The 13,802-nt window shown below is 48.0% G+C and overlaps 1 protein-coding gene across 8 annotated transcripts in view; it reads right to left on the reverse strand.

Moving 5' to 3' along the window:
* Rimbp2 (RIMS binding protein 2) overlaps window positions 1-13,802 on the reverse strand; it is a 192,179-nt gene that overhangs the window by 103,099 nt on the left and 75,278 nt on the right. The window contains exon 2 of one of the 8 annotated variants that reach the window (XM_085837206.1): window positions 10,322-10,429. The exons of the other annotated variants lie outside the window; for them this stretch is intronic. The gene's annotated coding sequence lies outside the window, so the exon portion shown is untranslated. The remainder of the gene's footprint in view (window positions 1-10,321; window positions 10,430-13,802) is intronic. 8 annotated transcript variants of the gene reach the window in all.

Below are 13,802 nucleotides of genomic sequence, written 5' to 3' on the forward strand. Positions count from 1 at the left end.
GCATCTAACAGCTTTATTTTTCCAACAGTGTCATTTGGAATTTGGGGGTAGGAGTGGGGGGAAGAGAGGTCAACCTCAGGTTTTTGAAACAGAGTTTCTGACAGCTTGTCCAGTAGGCTAGGTTGAGAGTCTTAGGGAATCCCTCTGGCTGTGTCTCCCAGCACTGACCTCATAGGAGCAGGCCACAAGCTTAGCATTTTATGTGTGTGCTGGGAATCGAACTCCGTTGGCAAACACTTTACCAACTGAGCTATCCTTCCAGCCATGTTTATTTTCATCTTCAGTTTTTAAATGTTTCTTTTTACATTTCTAGTTTTTAAATTATGTATTTTTATGAGGAAGTGTGTATCTCTAGGATGCACAGACATGCATGTGTGGGCAGCACATTTATCTATGTGAATGCGGCACACGCATGCCCCGGTCCTCCAATGAAAACCAGAGGACAGCCTTGGGTGTCATGTCTCCCCTCCCACCTCATCTGAGGCAGCATCTTTCTTCTTTGTGGCCATGTCTCACCTTAGGTGCACCAGGAATATAAACATGGATTAAAATGTTCAGCTTTAAGTGGTTTTTGGGAATTCGAACCCAGGTCCTCACACGTGTATGGCAAGCGCTTTACCCACTGAGACAGCGATTAGGTCCAAGAGCCTTTTCTGGAAAACAACAAGGTGATGAGGGAGACAGAACCTGCTGTTCTCACTCCCTGATGTCCAAAGTTCAGGGAGTATAGCAGAAGTAGAAGCTGAGCTGGGCTTGAGTCCCAGCCGATGCAGGAGCCCCTTAGCAGTCAGCCGAGGCGCCCCAGGTCGTGATTTAAGTGTGGGGCACACCTGGGTCTCCAGACATATTACGAAAAGAGAGGTAGCATGAAATGGTCAAAACTCACAGTGATTTCATACTGACCCGATCATATTGAAAGTACATCCCACTAAGCATCGCCTGATGCTAATATGCTGGACTTTTCTTTTCTTGCTGTGACTTGGCTACTAGAAAATTTCAACCCATATTGGAGGTCCAGCTGATGTCCTGTGAAGCAAAAGGCAGGAGAGAACGACAGATGGAAGAGCCCGACTCAAAAATAAATTTGGGCCTTCACATCAGAAGGGCTACCACACCATCGGCGACACCATTGATCATTCAGAGAACCGCAGCTGGTTTCTTCCTGCCAACTTTCTTGTCTACATTTTTGTTGTTGTTTATTTCTGATTTGGGGGTTTTGCAGGGGTGTCGTGTCTCAGGAGGTGACCTTGGCTGGCCTGGAACTCCCTGTGTAAACCAGGCTGACCTCAAACAACTCACAAAGAGCAACCTGCCTCTGTCTCCTTAGGGAGAGGATTAAAGTCAGCCAGCATACTTGGCTTTTATCTTTTCTTTTCTTTTTCTGTTCCAGAGGCAACTTTTCCAAGGTGGCAAAACTATGTGTGGTCATAGCTGTAGCTAGGCTCATTCATTCATACACACACATACATACACACACACACACACACACACACTTGCACGTGCACACAATAACCGTGTGAAAGATTCCTTTGGTGCTTAATTTATTAACCCACACTCCGAAACCAAGACAGTTCGTATAGATAGCCTGGCCATGTGAAGGGAGATGAAAATGTCAGCAACCTTAGTGTCCCCCAGTCCAGTCACCTCGGCTGATAAGGAGGGAGCCCTGGAGGCCCACCCTGTGCCTATTCCAGCAGTTCTCAACCTGTGGCTCTCGACCCCTCTGGAATCGCATATCAGATGTTTGCATCACAGTCCATAACAGAAGCAAAATTACAGTTATTAAGTAGCAATGAAATAATTCTATGGCTGGGGTGGGGGTGGGGGGTACCACAGCATGAGGAACTGCATTAGGAAGGTTGAAGGCCACTGCTTCCTGTTGTCCCCTGGCACTGATAAGCGGAGCCTTCTGCTATGAGCCACCCATGTATAGAGAGAACATTTTCTTGTATCTGCTTTTGCAGAGAGGGCGATCTGGAGAGCCGGCTGCAAAGTCTCTGCATTTTTCTGAGTCTTCCCAGCTAAAGCCTTTGAGGGATCAGGGTCTCCTTGCTCTCCCCTTAGGCAGTAGAGCTCAGAGCAGCCAGACATAAAGACAGCAAGCTACATTCTTCAGCATGTGTGTGTATCCCCCTGAAGCATCCTCCAAGCCCTGGATTCCTTTAGTGTTGCATAATGTAGCTGGTTTTCTAGCTAAACAACCGTGGTGAGGAGGAGGCCCGGAAGCATGGCTGTAAGAATCGTTTAGGAAGACGAATCTCTATTTATGTCCGTCTAAGATTTTCGTCTCACACTAAGACTTCCTGAGGAAAGTGCTTAGGCAGTTTAAGGCCTCAAGATACAATAAAGCCCACAGAAGCCTCCTATCCAGGCAGCAAAGCTGGGGAATTACAGCTCCCATGCTGGAGAGAAGGGAGGTCACTAATCTAGGCTATTGTGAAATCCTGGAATGGGGTTAAAATGTGGGCCCATCATTTTTTCGATATTAAACTGAGACTAGGAACTCACCGTGGTCTGGGAGAGATTTGAGAAAGGCTGCCCCAGTGTGGCTTGAACCCAATCATCCCGGCTCCTCTTCTCCTAAGCCTCCATGTGATGGGAAGCCATGCCCGTAGAGTGAAATTAAGAAGAGTTGCTGATAATATGAAGGATGTGACTCAAAGAGCCCACATTCTCTGGATTTGTTTGTTTACATGGGATAAGTATCAGCAGGCATTCTTAACGGCATTTCTTTTGATTTTATGTGAATTGGTGGTTTCCCCCCTTGTATGTCTGTGTGAGGGAGTTAGATCCCCAGACACGTATCCCTGTGAGAGGGAGCTGGAGTTTCAGGCAGTGGTGAGCTGCCATGTGGGTACTGAGATTTGAACCCGGGTCCTCCAGAAAACATTTGAGCCCACCAAAATCAGCCAAATGTCCCAATGGTGAATACCAAGCTCCCTTTGGCACAATTACCCCTTCTTTCTAAAAGCATATATATTTGTAAAATAAAAGGGTTTTTCCCCCCTCAAGACAATAAGAAAAATCATTCTCAGAAAACGGCTTGTCTAAACTGTAGGGGAAGCTTCCCACAATGATGGTGGCGTTGACAGCTTATGGTGGGGATGGGAGTCCTTTGTCCGCAGAGCCATCTTGATGGTGCAGTGAGCAGTGGTGCGGGCTCAATCATGACTCTAAGGACTCAGCTCTACCTGGCGATTCAGACGGCACAAACAATCAGTAAGACAAAGCGGCACAAACGTCAGTAGACAAAACCGTGGGCAAGCATCCATGACAAGGTCACAGTGGTCAGCAGATCCGTGAGCGCCTAAGCCAGAGGATCTCAACTGGTGGGTGGAGATCCCTCTTGAGGAGGGAGTTAAATGATCCTTCCACAGGGGTTGCCTAAGAAAATACAGATATTTACATTATGACTTATAACTAGCAAAATTACAGTTAGGAAGTAATAATGAAAATAATTATGTCATGGTTGGAGGTCACCACAGCATGAGGAACTGTGTTAGAGGGTCTTAGCTAGCATTAGGAAGGTTGGGAAACACTGCTCTAGACTGAGCCATGGGCACTGTCCAAGTGGTACCCAGAAGACAATCCCTGGGGGCTCTTACATCAGTCTTGCTGTGACCTTCAGTTCCTGAGGGTCTCATTTATCTCACAGAGCTTTTCTGGAGACAAACTGGCATAATCCAGATTGACATTTTTGCTAAATTCATAGCAAGTGCTCAGAAACACGCTAGAAGTTGTCAACACCCTGCCTGTTACAGGAGGATCTTCAGCAACTCTGTCAAGACCAGCAGCATAGGTAGGGAGAGGATGGGAGCTCGGTGCGAAAAACTCATGTTTGTGAACGAAACCCACAGCCCGGCTGCCATGACCCTACAGGCAGGGCTGTGCAGCCATAGATACTCAGACGAAAGGGCATAAAATCCAGAATCAAGGACCAGTAGATGGCTCACAGTTGGTGGAGTGCTTGCTTTAAGGCATGGCAACCTGAATTCAATCCCCAGGACCCATGAAGAAAAGGCTGGCATGGTAATGCATCCTTGTAATCCCAGTGCTAGAGAGGAGAGGAAAGGGATTCCTGGGGCTCTCTGACCAGCCAGCCTTGCCCGCTTGGTAAGTCCGAGGACAGTGACAAACTCAATCTCAAGATATAAAATGAATCTAAAGCAGATGGCACTTGAAAGCAGTCACCCAAGATTAGCCTCTGGCTTCTACATACCTGCACATATATGTATACACACACACACACATGCATCTGTACCTACATACTCATGTACACACACACACACACACACACACAAAATGAGCCAGAAACAAAAGAAGCTGATTGTGAAGGCATTTTTGAGCAAATACACACTAAATATTTGTGTGTGGATGTGTGTGTGTGTGCGCGCATGCGCACGCGCGCACTAGCATGTACACATATGGACATCATGGAGGATGTATGTATAGGTCAGAGGAGTCAGTTATCTCCTTCCATAATGTGGATTCCAAAGGATCGAACTCAGGTCATCAGGCTTGGCAGCAGACACCTTTACCCACCTGAGCCGCCTTGCTGGCCCTAGGTGTGTTTGTTAAACTCTGACTCACTCGAAGTCTACGATGACTCTATGGACCCAGTACCACCATCATCCCCATTTGATGGAGAGAAAACCAATGCAGAACTTGCTGGGATCACACAGGAGGGTGACAGTAGAGCCAAGATTCAACCCAAGTGTTCTGACCTCAGAACTTGCTCATGGATCCAAGCACCCTGCCTCCACTGCCCTTGGAGTCCTCTCCCTCTATTACAACAGAAAGTATATCCCACTGACCACTAAGGTCCAGCATGAAAGCCCTGAGAGGAAATGGGCATTTCTATAATGACTGTCATAATGACTGTCACATCTTGGGTAGCAGGAGGGACTGAGACATAGCAAGCCAGACTCTGCCATACCCTCTGCTCACTGATCTTATCACATCTTTGGGCCTCTCAGGTTAACAGCAAGCCATGTGCTCGAGAACTGCACACAGCTCCCCTGCCCACATACAGTGCATTCATCTACAGGCAGGGCTGTGCCTCTCTTGGAGAAAACACTTTCTATGGGACTCATAAAAGCCAGCGAACAATCCTTTTCAGAAATGATACAAAGGTATTTAAAATCTAAAACCAAGGCTACCCATAGTTGGCTTCTGATTAGCAGCAGGCATTTTAATGGAATTTTTATGGCCCTGACCTTGGGAAGATTGCAGTTTAAAAAAAAAAAGCTCACGCAAAAGCCAATTGCTTCAGCCATGGAAGAGACACTTTCAGAGACCCTGGAAATAGCATGTTTCATGTCTGGTAGAACTTCACTGTGGCTGTTTGCATTCTGAACAATAACCACAAAAGTCAATGGACACGGGCCACTTCCATAAATGTAATGGTGGTAGAGAGCTAGACTAAGAGGGGCCCAAAAGGAAACTCTGTGGTTGTCTTGACAACCACTTAGAGAAGCGGGTGCCCCTATCAGTCCTGTACTTTGGGCAAAAAAAGAATCTAAGGTGGTAATATGGAGTTAGATTCTCCGCCCAGGCTACGAGGCTGTACGCATGTCTTGGCTTTGAATAGCTCCATTTTTAACACAAAGATTTTTTTCCTTTTGAATGCCATGGCAGACCTCCCCTGGTGATGTGCTCTGTGTAGCCGGATCTTCATTAACAGCTAAGACAGGAGGAACAAGCTCAGAATAGCTTCATACCCAATGACTCGGATGGCTCCGAAGAACCCTGAGACCTGCAATCTACTCGGTTTGTGAAACATCCACCTTACCCTCTTGTCACTTGTCTCCTGCAAATGACAGGAATTCAGGAAGTAGCATCAGAAAATGCTGTCTGGGGACAGATGGCACCTGCAGCTGGGATTCCAGACAGTTGATGAAGGAACTATTCAGAAGGGTTGTGGGCAGAGCTCAGGTCCCAGCAAGGATGCTCAGGTACCAGAGATAACTGCATGAACAACTATGGACTGCAATTATGACCCTGAGCACTATGGGGGTGGGGGATAGGGTGAAGAATGACTTGGAAGAAGGGAGGAGGTGGGGGGAGGGGGGACTTGGGGGAAGGGAGAAGCTGAGGTGAAGGAGTAGCTTCGGTAAGAGAAGATCAAAGACAAGAGAAGCTGGTGTGAAGAAGGAGCTGGGAGGGGTAGGCTGGGATGAGGGAAGAGCTGAAAGAAGAGAGGAGCTGGGATCAGGGAAGAACTGAGAGGGAGAATCTGGGAAGGCCTGGAGTAGGAAGACAGAAGAAGGAAGAGCTTGGCCAATGGATGATGTTGAGAAATGGGAGGAGTGGAGTCTAATGGTGCTACACTACAAGACCATGGCAAGGTACAGCTTTCCAGACTGTACACCTAGAAAGGAAGGGAAGATGCTCCTCAACAGTTCTCTCCTACCTCTGATCTAGGATGCTACTGGTCATCTGTGTCCCTGGGAAGGCAGAGTGCTGAGCAAGCAGTTTTGGCATCCATGGGGTTGGTTCGGTCTCAGCAAAGCTTGGACAGTGGGATGGGGACAAAGAACGGAGATGGAAACAGGGTCAGTACAAGAGCAGTAGGCCTGACCACAGGGCCAGGTGATGCCTGTCATCTTGTCAGACACTGTGACCTTATCCACACAGATGAGCCACGGCCTGCTGTCAGATGCGATGCACTGAGTTCCCGGCCTCCAAAGTCACACACTGACCTACTGACCCACCCAGAGGCAGCCTCATTTAGAAGTCAGGCTGCTGCAAACATGACTGTTAAGATGAAGTCCTGCAGGAGAGGGAGCTTTGACCCAAACACACTGGGACTCCTTATGACAAAGGAACATTTGGACATGGATATATGCCAGAAAGAACACCCTAGGAAGACCAGTGAGAAAACAGGCTACATGTCCACAAACCAGCAACCCCTGGAAGTTCCATGATGGGCTCTAATATTCCCTCAGAGCCAATAAAGAATCAGTTCTGATTCCCTCAGAATCAATAAAGAATCAACCTCAGCTTTGAGTATCTAGTCACCAGGGCTACCGGAGTCATGTGAGCAGAAGGTGGGTCACTTCAGAGTGAACATAGGAGCAGATGTCCCTAGGACATCGTCAATTCCAAGTGGCATCTTGCCTGGAAGCCTATGTCATACTCTGAGTAAGATGCTGTCCAAGGTGTCACTACTCCTGACCCACAGAAACGAGCAGTAGGAATCTTCTGAAGACACAGGTTTGGGGTGACATAAGACGCAGCAACAACAGCAGACACAGCTGTCTTTAAAGAACGATAACTAATCACTTATAAGCCCCTCCCCTTCCCAGGACTTGTCCAAGGACAATACCTTTGCCTTCATTGAAGGACAGTATCATAAGGACACCACCATAGGCTGAACCAAACTGCCTCCTTCCGGCTCCTGTATTCCAGAGCTGGCTTTAAGCAAGCTGGGTAAGGCTTCAAGGAGTCCCAGCAGGCAAAGATACTCACTGGCAAGCCTGACAACCTGAGTTCCGTCCCTGGAGCCCACACAGAAAGAGAGAACCAACTCCCACAAGTTCACCTCCCACCTCCATGTGTATGCTATGCCAGTCACACCTGTACACACACACACACTTTTTTAATTTAATAAAAGATTTAAAGAAAACTGAGCTTCTGTTTAACCTCCTGTGACTCAGTTTCTCCAATTGCAAAGTGAGCATGATAGAGCATGAGCCTCATGAGTCACACACACACACACACAAACACACACACATCGTATATACCATCCGTGTCCTGCAGAGAGCACCTTGACAGAACCCATCTATCATCATAGAAGCTGACAGTGGGCGGGATCACCCAGGGATGAGGCTCGGCAGCCATATCCAACCACCCAGCCTGGGCTTCCTGCTCTTGAACCCTTGTCCTCGGAAACGTGTCAGTCCACCACCGAGCTCTCCCTCCTTGTGTCACTGAGGACAGCTCTTAACAGGGCGACAACGCACACACCAGATGAAAGCAGAAGCAGACACTTCCACGGTTATGATTTGGTGAGACATATGGGATCATAATATTTTATGATCACCAACAGACGCACCTCCCCATGCGAACAAACACAGCTGCCAGGAGCCAGCTTCCTTCCGCCAGTGACCGAGACAGACTCACATCAACCACTGGTACTCTCTAGGTGAGCCAGATCCAGGGCGTATGAGCACTGACAGCCACTGATATCCTCTTTGGGACCCCAAAGGAGAAGGGATATTTGTTAACCCAGCTGGGAGAGTCCTTCAAAGGAAGGATCATAGAAAACTCAGCCATGATTTACCTCTGTGGGCTGGTTCAAAGTCAAGGCCAGGCAAATTTTTTTAGGAGGTTGCCAGAGGCAGCACCCCTGAAGCTTAGACAAACTGGCATACTCCAGATTGACATTTTTGCTAAATTCATAGCAAGCACCCAGAAACACGCTAGAAGTTGTCAACACCCTGCCTGTTACAGGAGGATCTTCAGCAACCCTGTCAAGACCAGCAGCATAGGTAGGGAGAGGATGGGAGCTGGGTGTGAAAAACTCATGTTTGTGAACAAAACCCACAGCCCAGCTGCCATGACCCTACAGGCAGGGCTGCACAGCCATAGATACTTAGACAAAAGGATATAAAAGCCAGAATCAAGACCAGTAGATGGCTCACAGTTGGTGGAGTGCTTGCTTTAAGGCATGAGGACTTCCTCAAACTCTGTGTTTCTTTTTAATCTAACAGCGCTGATGACTGAACCTATACCCTCATGTATGCTAGGCGAATGCTCTACCACTGAGCTACATATAGCCCTACCTAGCCTTTAACCTCAGATTCCCAAGAAGCCCCTGAGGTACACATTCCATCCTGAAACTCTGCCATTTTATCAGTTGCTGCTAACAAAAATCTATTACTGCAATGACTCACAGGTTTGGCCGTGAAGTGGAAATGGCCAAGCAGGCCCCAGGATAGCTTCCTCTGCCTGTTAGGAGTTGGCTGAGGCTGCACAGGGCACCAGCTCCAGTGTCTACTTTACACATGCTCTTCCAGCCTCTCAGCTCAGTGAGGCTGTGGCACAGCTGCTGAGGATGCTAGCTGTGGGTCACCCCACCCTGGAGACAGCCAGTCAAGTCCTGACCCCATCACTGTATAGCCATCTGGTGAGCAGTTCCTTCCTACCAGCGCCACAATTCTGACTTTTACAGTCAAGTAAGTGATACCAGCTCCCTCCCAAGCTGGTCACAGATCACTTAGCACGAAGCCTTAATGCCTGCTGGTCTTCCAACCCTACCCCCATTTACAAAATATATATTAAAAAAATGGGCTTAGTGAGAGGCAGTGTTTGCTCACAGCAAACAGGAGGTCATTCCCTCCCTGGAACAGAGATGATAATGCACTAATGCCAGGGCTTCACTTCCTGGGAGAGACAACTAGGACATCTGCCACAGAGATGAAAAGTGATGCGAAGGCCAGGCTTCATGGCAAACGAATTTCTGCTTTCCTTGCTCTCTTCAGTATGTTCCAGATTCATAGCCACAACTCCTGTCAGACCCATCCCCTAACCTTTTCCTGTCTTGATCTTTGGTGAAGACCTAGTTGGGCTGGGTATCCAGGGTTCTGCCAGCCTAGCACCTTGAGCCTCCCCCTGGATGAGTCTTTGGATGTTGAGCATAGTCCTTGGGTACGTCGTAGTGAGTTGATCTGATGCTGCTTGTATTTTAATGCTAAATACTGATTCCTCAAAATGTGGACAAGCAGATCCTCATGTACTCAAGTGACGCCATATGAACCTTCTCCCCAGTTTAACTGGTCAGTACAAGGCTAGAGAGAGCCTGTGATTTGGCAGTGGAGGGAGAAAGGCAGGACTGGAGGCTCATGAGAGGGGGTTGTGAGTGGAGAGAGGAGAAGAGGAGAAAGATGGAAGAGGAGGAAGATGCCATGGACCAGAACCATGGCCAGGATAAACAGCAAATAACAAGGGGCTTTATAGCTGGGAAGTAAGTTAGTATAGCCCTAGATCTGCCCAATCTAGGCTTATGGCTTTTAAATAAAATACCTGGATTATGTGTCTTTTATATGGGCTTATTAGGATTATAATTTCCTACTACACTACATCCAGCAGTAGCAACCAGACCCTTCACCAGGCATGGCCAAATGTCCCCTGGGGCGTTCTGAGAACCCAGTTTCACCTGGAATTACCTTGAGAGGAGCCCATCCTCCATATGTATGGCAACAGGATTTTTCTTCTGTGTACCTGTTCCTTCTTATGACCCACACAATGAGCCACGAGACTGGCTCATGTCATACGTGACTATACCAAAAGGAAACCTGCTTCTGAAAGGGGAACTCACCCGGGGTGGTTCTGATGCTGTCCTGTTCCCCTATTGGTTCTTGATCTGTCAGTAAAACAGCCTTGGGCCAATTGCTGGGTGGGAGGAATAGGCGGGACTTCCAGGTCCCTGGAGGAAGAGAGACAGATGCAAGAGAGGAGAGGAGAGTTTGCCATGCTTTGGAGGAAGAAAAGCCAAGCAACCATGTGAGGTCTTGGGAGGAGCGGTGGTCTGTGGCAGGGACTAGATGTAAATTAGGCACTAAAATTTAGGGCAGGCAGGAGGTGCAGAGCTAAGAATATTGATAAGGGCATGTTAACAACAGTAGTTTAATAATGCCCAGCAATTGTGCCAAGAAGGCAAGTTGAAAACGAACAACTCTGTGTGATAGCGCAGCCCTTTCCCAGACCTAAGGCAGGGTTGCAAAGATACAGGTAATACACTGATACCAATCAATCTTTAGAAAACCTCACCTCACCCAGCACCCAAGAGCCCAGTAAAAAGTTTCTTATAACCACATGTGAGGGGTGACTTGTGCCACAACTCTGGATTCCTAGGTCAAGAATCCAGGATCTCATTATGTGGCTTTTCTTTGAAGACAGGATCCTGGCTCAATGTGACCAGCTAAGTTAGAATGAAGCCACACTGGGGAAGGATGGCCTGCAGCTACATTCCTACTGATCTTATCAAAGACGACAATTTGAAGGTACGGAAGGACAGAGGGAGAATGGGACTCTGCAGGCAAGGACTGTCCATGATTGTCAGCTGGACAGTAGTGAAGCAGGCAATGGCCATAGTAAAAACCTGAGTCTTCTCTCTGGGGAGCTGTCTGCATGTGACAGCTTGTCACAACTCCTCGGCCACTTCCAGAAAGGAAGGAAATGTAGAAGACAGAAGGGTATTATGGAGCTTGCGTGGACTCCCTGTGGCCTGCACGTACTCCAAGCAGAAGCCTGTGACAGCTAGGTCAGCATAGCTGATGGGGGCACAGACCTGAGCCCTGTCCGCTCCGCTCCCTGTTTCCTTCATTCTGAAGACAAAATCCGAAGCTGGCAGCCCCTGATGCCATGTGAGACTTACTGACGAAACATCATTGTCCAGGGTTTGAGTCTATGTCCTCGGGCTTTGCAAAACCCATTTGTGAGTTAGCTGTGCACACAGTGCAGGGGCCCACCCTGTCCATCTCCTGCCAGAATTTTTTAAAGCAGTCTACAGAGCTGTCCCACAGGTAAGTGACTTGCCAGATACTTAGCGCACACTTCTCTAGGCCCAGCTTATCCTCAACTTCCTGAGGATAGCCTCCTCAGGCTTGGGTTCATTTGATCAGGATGCTAAACCAGCTCAAACTCTGTGAAAGAAGTGATCAAATTGTGTGCCTCATTGTCAGTGGTCCTGAATACCAGATAACAGGTCAGCAGGGTGCTACAGAGACGGCTCAGTGGTTAAGCATACTGGCCTGTCCTTCCAGAAGAACTGGGTCCCATTCCCAGGAACCATATGGTGGTCTACAACCATCTCTAACTCCAAGGGATTCAACACCTATACCTTGCCTCTGCAGGCACCACTAGGCCCTGAACATAGTGCACAGACACACATGGAGGCAAAACACCCATACTTGTAAACAAATTAATTTAAAAAATAAAAATAAAAATAAAAGGTCTATCGGGTAAGATCCAGTCAGTCTCTCCAATTCTTTCTTATTTTTAACTATGTGTGTGGGAGAGTGTATGTATGTGCATGCAGTGCCCATAGCCTCCAGAAGATGGTGTAGGCTTTCCTAGAGGCAGTGGTTAAGTTTCAAACCTGGGACAAATGGCTGAGGTGCCTATTTAACATATCAAAGCAAGCGACCCAGACACCCTGCTATTCCTCAGTCCCTACCAGTTACAGGGTCCTCCGGCTAGCATACCCTCTGGGCTACCCTTCTCTACATAATCCACCCATCTGGTTACCTGATCCTTTCCCCTACTGCACCTGGTTCCTGTCTCCCTTTTCCTCATAAGGCTCAGAGTCATGTCCACACTGGACTCCCCCAGATGTTCCTGCCTCTGGCTCTGCTCTCCCACATATCTATAGTAAATTAGAATTCCCCCGACAGGGTTTCTCTGTATAGCCCTGGCTCTCCTGGAACTCACTTTGTAGACCAAGCTGTCCTCAAACTCGGAAATCCGCCTGCCTCTGCCTCCTGAGTGCAGGGATTAAAGGTGTGTGCCACCATCGTCCAGCTAAATTAGAATTCTCCTCCACCATCTCTAGCAGCAGATGTGTCCTGTCCTTCCCTGTCCTTCTTCCCTTCCCTGTCCCCCTTCCCCTCCCTTCCCTATCTCCCTTCTCTTTTCCCTTCCCTGTCTCCCTTCCTTTTTCCCTTCCCTATCTCCTTTCCCTTTTCCCTTCCCTGTCTCCCTTCCCTGTCTCCCTTCCCTTTTCCCTTCCCTGTCTCCCTTCCCTGTGTCCCCCTTCCCTGTGTCCCCCTTCCCTTCCCTTCCCTTCCCTTCCCTTCCCTTCCCTTCCCTTCCCTTCCCTTCCCTTCCCTTCCCTTCCCTTCCCTTCCCTTCCCTTCCCTTCCAATTTCTTTGTTTCATTCAGGTGTGAGTCTATCTACATTGGTGCTGGGAACTGAGGCTCTTAACCACTAAGCCATCTCTCTAGCCCCTTTCTCCAGGATCTTAATGAAGCCTTTCCAAGACATACGGAGGCAAAATACACAGGGACTGACCTAGGAAAGTGTCGACCCAGGAGCGAGGTAGCATTAAAAATGTTTGAGTTCAGTGCCAATAGCTTTTGAAAATTTAAGCAAACACCTTGCTGTGCCAGGTCCCGGAGAATTATCTTGCTTGTAATGTTTACTTAATCCCATGCTGAGGTCTCCCACTTGAATACTGACTCAGTATTGGTTGCAGGTGTCACCATATTACCATACCTGAGTTGCTCCCTGCCACCATCTCAGCAGACAGCCTCTCCTTTTAAACAGCCAGTGGGCCACATCGCCCTCCCACACATATGTTTAACAGAGATCCAGCTCAGGAGAGATGGGCTTCCTAAATCCATTAGTCATTTTTTTTGTTGGTCATTAATTAGTGATCACAACTGAACCCAGGGTTTCATGCATGGTAGACAAGTAGTTTACTACTGAGCTACATCTCAGCAAACTATATTATTATTAATTATTATTAATTTAAAGACAGGGTTTCTCTGTGTAGGCCTGGCTGTCCTGGAACTCACTGTATAGACCAGACTGGTCTCAAACTCACAGAGATCCTCCTGCCTCTGCCTCTTGAGTGCTGGGATTAAAGGCGTGCACCACCACAACCTGGCTGCCACACCTCAAATTCTTCATTTTTTATTTTGAAAAGACTTGAAAGGTTGCCCAAGCTGTCCTTGAATTTACCCTGGACCCCAGATGAACCTCCTATCTCCAGTTTCACAGTGATTTTTCTCATGACCTGAGTCTACTAGTTCTAAACGTGGAAGAGCCTACGAAGGTAGAAGAAGACCTCTTCCT

The sequence above is a fragment of the Mus caroli genome, unplaced genomic scaffold, assembly GCF_978045245.1.
Source record: "Mus caroli unplaced genomic scaffold, Mus_caroli_1 scaffold_4, whole genome shotgun sequence".
Taxonomy (NCBI): Eukaryota; Metazoa; Chordata; class Mammalia; order Rodentia; family Muridae; genus Mus; species Mus caroli.